This window comes from Helianthus annuus, chromosome 5 (genome assembly GCF_002127325.2).
Source record: "Helianthus annuus cultivar XRQ/B chromosome 5, HanXRQr2.0-SUNRISE, whole genome shotgun sequence".
Taxonomy (NCBI): domain Eukaryota; kingdom Viridiplantae; phylum Streptophyta; class Magnoliopsida; order Asterales; family Asteraceae; genus Helianthus; species Helianthus annuus.
The window spans coordinates 79,258,326-79,268,176 of NC_035437.2; the positions used below are offsets into that span (position 1 = coordinate 79,258,326).

A 9,851-nucleotide genomic window follows, 5' to 3' on the forward strand; every position below is an offset into this window, starting at 1 on the left:
AAAGCTTTGGTTGCCCAATTAACAATCTTATTCTCCATACGTTCAATAAGAATCGAGCAATCTTTATATAAAAGTCTTGTTGAAATCAGAGGAACCCCAAGATAGCGAACAGGAAGGATACCCTCCTGATACGGCATAATATTCAGAATTTCCTGCCGTACCGCAAGAGGCACATTGCAAAAGAACACCGTACTCTTAGCTGGACTAGGTGCAAGACCTGAAATGTTAGTAAAAGTCTCCAGCGCTTCTTTTACTTTCTTCACAGAAACCACATCACCATGCACAAAGATAAATAAATCATCAGCGAACGACAAATTAATTATCTTCTCCTTGGCGCATTGAGCATGATATTTAAATGGCATACTAGCAGCTCGCTTAAGCAGAAGCGATAGAACCTCCATAACTAGCGTAAATAAGTAAGGAGACATAGGATCACCTTGCCTTAAGCCCCGCTTACCCCTGAAATAACCATGCAGACTACCATTAATGCATAACGAGTACGAGACCGTGGACACGCACGTCATGATCCATTTCACCATTTTATGATGAAACCCAAACCGAACCAGCACATTCTCCAAAAAATTCCAGTTGACCGTGTCATATGCTTTCTGAATATCTATCTTAAAAGCACACCTGGACGGGCCCCTATTCAAATGATAATTGTGCATCAATTCCTGAGTGAGGAGGATATTATCAGAAATCTTCCGACCCGGCACAAAGGCTGATTGGTTAACACTAACAAGAGATCCCAAACTCCCTTTCAAACGATCAGTAATGATTTTGCTTATACATTTGTACAAAACATTGCAACATGATATCGGTCGATAGTCCAACACCGAATCCGGAATGTCTTTTTTCGGGAGCAAAGCAAGAATAGTATGATTAATCTGTTTAAGAAGTTTACCGTTTTCAAAAAACTGAAGAACCGCATTAGTAACTTCATTCCCTACAATCTCCCATGCTTTCTTGAAAAAACTCGACGTATACCCATCCGGACCAGGGGCCTTGTCCTCCCCAATACTAAACATAGCATTCTTCACCTCATCAGACGTAACAGGCCGAATCATAATCTCCGCATCTTCATTACTAAGTACATTCGAAAATAAGTTTCCCATGTTCGTTGTCTCGACCGGATGTTCCATGCCTAAAAAACTCGAGTAATGAAAAACCATAGCATCAGCCACACTCTCTCCTTCATGTCTAACACCCATAAGATCCGTAACACTGTAAATCCTTGCTCTAGCATTCCTAGATTTTACAATGTTATGAAAATATTTTGTGTTCGAATCCCCTGCGCAAAGCCATTCTACCTTAGACTTCTGTTTCAAAAAACATTCCTCGTCATAAGCAGCTGTTTGAAACTCTTTAAGGCATTTAGCTTCCCGTTGACGCAACTGGCCATTCCACGGGTTACTATCAACCTGACCTTGAATCTCATCTAGCTCCTTCCTCAGATTATTGACTTTTTCATGCAAGTTTCCCTGATTAAATAATAGCTTTCTCAACCTCGGTTTTAAGTTCCTCAACTTTTTTACAACCGAAAGCATAGCAATGCCCTCCACCGTCTTCATCCATTCAAGTTTGACAATCTCCTTAAATTCTGGCTTAGTGGCGATAAAATTTGGAAACTTAAAAGGCTTTGGCCGAAAACCACTAGATCCGAGAATTTTTAGTATGCAAGGCGTGTGATCCGAAACACGAAACGGATGAAATATCGCATAAGCAGAAGGAAACTGGTCCAAAAACGTAATATTACCCATTATACGATCTATCTTTTTCAACAAGCCAACTCCACTCTTAGGCTTTTGAGTCCAAGTATACTGCAGCCCATGCGCATTTATATCCATCAACTCAGTTTGTTGGATACAATCCTGAAATTCTCGCATGCCAATCGATTGCTTAGACACCCCACATAACGAATCTTCAGCATTGAGGGCTGAATTAAAGTCTCCCATCACCACCCATGGTTTATCACGACAAAACATCTTATGTTTACTTAAATCAGCCCAAAGCGATCTTCGATCTAAATACTTGTTCTCCGCATAAACAAAAAAGAACAAAAAAGAACTCTCTTGGTAGCCTTAAATATAACCTGAGTATGCATAATTTGATCCGATTGATGAAGGACCATAAAATCTAGATTATCCGCATTCCATCCCAAAATGATTCTTGTACCACGGCTGCATACACCCCCATTCGAAGTCCAGTTCCAATTCCGAAATACAAACTTACAGATTTAGCCAGATTCCCAACATTCACATGCGACTCAAGGATAGCACATAACTCTAACTTATTTTCCGCAACAATAGTACGAACCTACCGTTTATCCGTTTGACCTACCGTTTCTTCCTACATGTTTGTAATTTAATTCTCCATTATATGGAGTTAAGATCTGACATCCGGATTAAATAAAATTGAGACTTTTAAGCCTTCGGCTTATTATCTTTTCAACAATTTTCGACCCGACTATGTGATTATCAAACAAACATGTTTGTTTGACCTCCATTCATCATGAACCCTTAATTTCTAATATTGTCAATCATATTAAGTACTGAACACGGGTTTCTACACAATTATTTACCCGTTTTCGTTTAAAATCTTATTTTGACCCGTTAAGGGTACTTACAACCATTTTAGCACGAACGGTGCTCATTTCTCATGTACCTCATAGTTCCACCAATTTGTTATTAGCTAGTCTTCCACCACAACTATGAATGTGGTGGATTTAACGAAATGGACTATTTATTCCGAGTTTAATCCTACGGATGTGTTATTTTGCGGCAACACACAATTTAAGCATTTAACTCTTGAAAGTTTATGTCTACAACTTTCATGCGCGTCTAAAGGTTACAAGATCGTAAGATAAGTTCCTAAACAACCTTTATAAGTTGTTTGCTCAAATTACCCTTCAAGGGCATTTTAGTCGACATTAGCCCCTCATTTACTACGAGGGGCTTTCACTACCTAATTGACCAAGTTTGTATGTTAACTATAATCGTATGCATGCGTACCTGGCTAGGGTCAACATATAGACCCAATTTATACCTTGCTTTTATCATCACACTTAGTGTGGGCGAAATTAACTGAATCGCTAATCGCTCCTGTTAACACAAGACTTGACAATCGCATTAGTCGATATTGTCAAATAGTGTTATCACCACCATTTGACCTGTTCGGCCTATATGCCCAACGTTGCCTATTAAATCAAAAACATGGTTTTTGACTTCTAATTCATACATCCATCCCGTCCCGGATTTCATTACCGAATCCCCTTTTTGCCATAAACATGGTTTTTAACATCTTTATATGTTCCGACTCGTATCAATCACGTCGGAAATCCATATTTTCAATATTAGCATTATTGCATCTATAACGTATAGAATGAACAAGTAATCTACACAATTATGTAAGTTTCACTTACCTTGCATCCGAGCTACGCTTTTCTTCCATGCTTGACTTGTTTGACCCGCTTTCACTCCAAGCTTCCACCTAGCTTGTGACGCGTCAAACTATCATCATCGTTTTCAAGGTGGTTAGTTTAATCATACTCTAATACGATTATTCCACCTTATGCATTTCATATCAAAATTGCTATTTATCGTATTATAGGTCAGTTTGACCTTTTTAATAGTCAAATGCCCATTAGTATACTAATTTGCATTTTCGAGTTGTCAACTAGTTTTAGCACTCATTAACTACTCGGTAGGCGTTATCTTTAGACCTCCGTTTTAACCAAGGTTCTAATCGCGTTTAACACATTTAGAACTCTCTTTAATCACTTTTTGCATAATAGTCGAAACATCACAACTAGGTGTTTTAACTACAAAATTCTAGTTTCGAGCCTTCTTTGAGGCATTTCAACGAACACCTTAAGGGCAGAATTTTACATGTTTATTTATCATGTCTCTAGCTTATCTCTTACCCCAAATTTCCCATAAATCAACCATCTTACAAGGTGGTTAACTTCTATAATTTCTGAATTCACTTCAAAATCGTCAATTTACACTAGATCAACAATCTATTTCCTAGTGTTCATCATATTAACATGAAACCCACTTATCACAATATAGGGTAATTACCAATTCCCTAGTTTTGACAACAATTCATCAAATTTTCTACTAGGGTTTGTTTCTACATCAAGATATAATCACAATAACACTCATAGATTCAAGATTCATTCCAGAATTTCGATTATGATTGTTCATCATAATCTGAACGTATCACCAACTCATATATTTCAACATACCTTGTAATCCCCATGATTAGGTGATCACGAATTTGTGTTCATGCAGTGATTTGGCTCTTGATTTGGGCTTCAATTTGATCAAGTTGTGGAAGTTAGGGTTTGAGCTCCCTGAGCTTTGTCCTGGTCGACCTCACACACGCACACACTAGGTGTGGTGGGTTTTTTTTATTTTTGTTTTTAGTAAATAAATCTTATTTCCAATTATCCAACTTTGGTCCTTCATGTTTCGTTAGTTATTAAGTTGATTATAACCTACTTATTTACAATCCATATTCCCTTTTATTAACCGGGTCAAGCATTCCTAGTTAGCTTAGCGGGTTCGGGAATATTTATGACTAAGTTTAATTTAGGTCCCGTTAACTCGGGCCTTCTAAGCTTTTATTTCCTAAAAGCTTTTATTGACTTTTTGTTTAATATTAGGATTAATTATTTAAATCCTAACATTTACCGGTTAAATTTTACCACTAACGGTATTTTACTCACTCTTTTGTATTAACGAGGTTTAATTACTAAACCCGTTTTCGGGGTGTTACAAGTCTACCCCCCTTAAAGAGGTTTCGTCCTCGAAACCTTTTCTTACATAGTTCATTGAGTTCTAAACTCAATGCGTTTTGACTTGAGTAATTTCTTAAGCATTACTCATACTCTAACCAATTGTTAGTATTACTAGAAAAATTATGGTAATGTCTTTCTGGTTACAGAACCTCTACGTACCTGATACGACATAATGTGACTTGAAATAACGTAATTCCGTTATTTTTACTTGTTTAGTTAACTTAGCGATTTCCATCGCTTTTAGATATTATCGAACTCTTGGTGAATCCGTTACCTTGACCCGTTTAAAGGTCTTTAGAGAAGTCTTTCACTTTTAGCAACAATTTCTTCTGTTTTCAAAATTCATTTATTCGGTTTAGTTATACCGAATCTACCGCTTACAAGCAACCAGATTACTTAAATGACCTTTACCGCTCGCTTGGTTATAATGTGATTCCGCTTCACATTGCATTTCTTGACCGTGATCGTGTCACACATGTTTAATTTATATCAACCTTTCATTTTCAAAAAGATCACTTTTCGAATATGTCGTCTTGCGCCTATCAGCGTCAAGACTTGAACCCTTTATGATTACTATTCAAATTCCTGTCAGAATTTAGATTTATAAAAATATTATTTCTTACTAAATCTGAATTTTAGTCTAACGTTTTTCTCTTAACTATGTCAATTACTCATGTCAAGGGAATTGACAACCCCTAATTTATTGTTTTTTCGTTCTCGTTTTACGCGAGGGATCGTAACAAGTTCCCTCACCTTACGCTATTGACCCGTAGGTTCTTTCACCTAACCTCGTAGGCTATTTTCTTAAGCTTTCGTCTCTTTAAGACGAGGCCCTTATGATCCCTTTGCTTTAGTTCATGACCCGTCGGTCATTTTGGCCCCTCCATTTTTCCTTAATTGACTCGTTTGACTCATTTTAGGTGAATTTTCATCACCTATGAATGTCAGACTTCGTTCTTTATTTGACCCGTCCAACTTTGAAATGGTTGAACGCAATTACCAAAATTTATATTTGCGAAGATTCTTATCATCTTTTAGTCATGACTCATATTCCGAGTCTTTTGACTTTCTATTTCGCCTTCCTGTTTCTCAGTCTACGCATGTGTTTAAATCCTTACCCACCAACTGGGTGTTTTACCGAAGTCGTTATTATTACAACCCTTACGGTATGTATTATGACTTCGTTTTACTTTTATATTCCTACCTCGTTCTCAAATTTGGTGTTTTACAAAATCGGCCTGTTAAGAGTCTTATTTGTATTCTTCGGGTTCGAGTGTAAGTACACTACCTCCTAATGCATATCTTGATCATTTTACATGTTTATATTCTTCGGGTTCGAGTGTAAGTATCACTCCCTCCCAATATTTGTCTAAATCTTTTTATATGCTTGATGTTTTCTGGGTTCGAGTGTAAGTACACTCCCTCCCAATAGCTTGATGTTTTCTGGGTTCGAGTGCAAGTACACTCCCTCCCAATAGCTTGATGTTTTCTGGGTTCGAGTGTAAGTACACTCCCTCCCAATAGCTTGATGTTTTCTGGGTTCGAGTGTAAGTACACTCCCTCCCAATAGCTTGATGTTTTCTGGGTTCGAGTGTAAGTACACTCCCTCCCAATAGCTTGATGTTTTCTGGGTTCGAGTGCAAGTACACTCCCTCCCAATACTTGTCTAAATCATTTTACATGCTTGTTTGTCCCTTCACTCGGGCTCATTATCCTAATGTAATACGCTCCCGTCACTTGGTTGTGCGTTTACATTATTATCAAATATTTTGTTTATCTGATTCATTTGGGCACTTTTTAATTAGTCCCATTCACCCTGCCCTTACTACATCGGATGTAAACGTGTCCGCCATAAGAAGTTCATGGTAACATATGCCACTACTTACTTGGCCAGAGTAAGCGTTTAACACATGACACGCATGACCTTTTTACAGTTTTCACATCACGCCCTATGTAAGTAATACCTCTATCTGTTTTTCTTGGAAACAATATCCCGGATAGGTTTTCTATTCAGGTCTTTCCAAGTTTTAAATTTTACATATGCAACTTTTAAGTTCCTACTTATTGTTGCATATTACTATTTATGCTATTATTTAAAATGTGCACCTGGTACTGTTTTCCCCGACGGGCGTTCTTTGCCATTAACTTTGTTCGCGGTCATTACGCGATTTAGTCCTCGGTGAGTATGCTCCTCTTGTCATACTTCGGACCGTTCCATCATCATATCCACAATTCGTTTGACTCTCGTCGTCTTCAAACGCGAGTGTCCTTCAATTAAAACATTCACAAAAGTTAGTAACGTCAACCTCAATAATCGCCCGTATTATGATACAAGGCTTTTTCTACTATACGCGTCAACGCGCGTATTTTCGTCAACTATTTCAATCATTTTAATTGGGGTAACGCGTATCACACGATAGCCCTATGTGTTGTTTACAACACTTTAGCATACTAACTATTCACGTACTTGTACTTACCGGATTTGCGATCAAGCCTCGAACCGAACACTATTCTTTATCAAGAGCATAAGGTTTAAGTCCAAGCATGGTTCCTCCCCACCATACTCGAATCTCTTAAACCAAGGCTCTGATACCAACTTGTAACACCCGGTCTTTTATTTCAAGGTTTAACGAAATTTTACGTTAAACAATCATGTAATTAAGATTACATAAACATTTGGAAATACGGGGTTATTAAAACTTTTAATAAATCATAAGTTATTCTACATAACGTGATTGAATTCGTTGTTTAAAAATTACAACGTAGCAAAATGCGGAAGCGTGTATCATTATCGTGTTCGGTTCTTCGCTGAGCTTGATCGTCTTCCGGCATCCAAGGTGTACCTACATTTCATAAACATGAAATGCTTTAGTCATACGGGGTTTAAATCATGTCCGAAAGATGTCCGGGAAACAATTGATTTTCAAATGAAAAACAAAATATATAAAAAAAATATATCTCCACCGTAAATTACGGTGGGACCGTAATTTACGGTGGCACCTGGGTTCAAGCTTTTCTACAGTAAAACAGTAGACCTTCACCGTAAACAAATCATCTCCACCGTAAATTACGGTGGGACCGTAATTTACGGTGGACACTGGGTTCAGCCTTTCCATTTTGCCGTAATTTGACACGAAATCCTTCGTATCTTTCAAACCGCTTATCCGTTTGACCTACCGTTTCTTCCTACATGTTTGTAATTTAATTCTCCATTATATGGAGTTAAGATCTGACATCCGGATTAAATAAAATTGAGACTTTTAAGCCTTCGGCTTATTATCTTTTCAACAATTTTCGACCCGACTATGTGATTATCAAACAAACATGTTTGTTTGACCTCCATTCATCATGAACCCTTAATTTCTAATATTGTCAATCATATTAAGTACTGAACACGGGTTTCTACACAATTATTTACCCGTTTTCGTTTAAAATCTTATTTTGACCCGTTAAGGGTACTTACGACCATTTTAGCACGAACGGTGCTCATTTCTCATGTACCTCATAGTTCCACCAATTTGTTATTAGCTAGTCTTCCACCACAACTATGAATGTGGTGGATTTAACGAAATGGACTATTTATTCCGAGTTTAATCCTACGGATGTGTTATTTTGCGGCAACACACAATTTAAGCATTTAACTCTTGAAAGTTTATGTCTACAACTTTCATGCGCGTCTAAAGGTTACAAGATCGTAAGATAAGTTCCTAAACAACCTTTATAAGTTGTTTGCTCAAATTACCCTTCAAGGGCATTTTAGTCGACATTAGCCCCTCATTTACTACGAGGGGCTTTCACTACCTAATTGACCAAGTTTGTATGTTAACTATAATCGTATGCATGCGTACCTGGCTAGGGTCAACATATAGACCCAATTTATACCTTGCTTTTATCATCACACTTAGTGTGGGCGAAATTAACTGAATCGCTAATCGCTCCTGTTAACACAAGACTTGACAATCGCATTAGTCGATATTGTCAAATAGTGTTATCACCACCATTTGACCCGTTCGGCCTATATGCCCAACGTTGCCTATTAAATCAAAAACATGGTTTTTGACTTCTAATTCATACATCCATCCCGTCCCGGATTTCATTACCGAATCCCCTTTTTGCCATAAACATGGTTTTTAACATCTTTATATGTTCCGACTCGTATCAATCACGTCGGAAATCCATATTTTCAATATTAGCATTATTGCATCTATAACGTATAGAATGAACAAGTAATCTACACAATTATGTAAGTTTCACTTACCTTGCATCCGAGCTACGCTTTTCTTCCATGCTTGACTTGTTTGACCCGCTTTCACTCCAAGCTTCCACCTAGCTTGTGACGCGTCAAACTATCATCATCGTTTTCAAGGTGGTTAGTTTAATCATACTCTAATACGATTATTCCACCTTATGCATTTCATATCAAAATTGCTATTTATCGTATTATAGGTCAGTTTGACCTTTTTAATAGTCAAATGCCCATTAGTATACTAATTTGCATTTTCGAGTTGTCAACTAGTTTTAGCACTCATTAACTACTCGGTAGGCGTTATCTTTAGACCTCCGTTTTAACCAAGGTTCTAATCGCGTTTAACACATTTAGTCGAAACATCACAACTAGGTGTTTTAACTACAAAATTCTAGTTTCGAGCCTTCTTTGAGGCATTTCAACGAACACCTTAAGGGCAGAATTTTACATGTTTATTTATCATGTCTCTAGCTTATCTCTTACCCCAAATTTCCCATAAATCAACCATCTTACAAGGTGGTTAACTTCTATAATTTCTGAATTCACTTCAAAATCGTCAATTTACGCTAGATCAACAATCTATTTCCTAGTGTTCATCATATTAACATGAAACCCACTTATCACAATATAGGGTAATTACCAATTCCCTAGTTTTGACAACAATTCATCAAATTTTCTACTAGGGTTTGTTTCTACATCAAGATATAATCACAATAACACTCATAGATTCAAGATTCATTCCAGAATTTCGATTATGATTGTTCATCATAATCTCAAGGTATCACCAAATCATATATTTCAACA

The 9,851-nt window shown here is 37.2% G+C and overlaps 1 long non-coding RNA gene across 1 annotated transcript; it reads right to left on the reverse strand.

The window, feature by feature from the left end:
- Positions 1-7,472: 7,472 nt before the first annotated feature.
- LOC110938899 lies at positions 7,473-9,116 on the reverse strand. Its single transcript, XR_004892510.1, has 2 exons — positions 9,060-9,116; positions 7,473-7,644 (listed from the first exon to the last, which is right to left on the reverse strand). It is a non-coding gene; the product is annotated as an uncharacterized LOC110938899 (long non-coding RNA).
- Between the last annotated feature and the right edge of the window lie 735 nt (positions 9,117-9,851).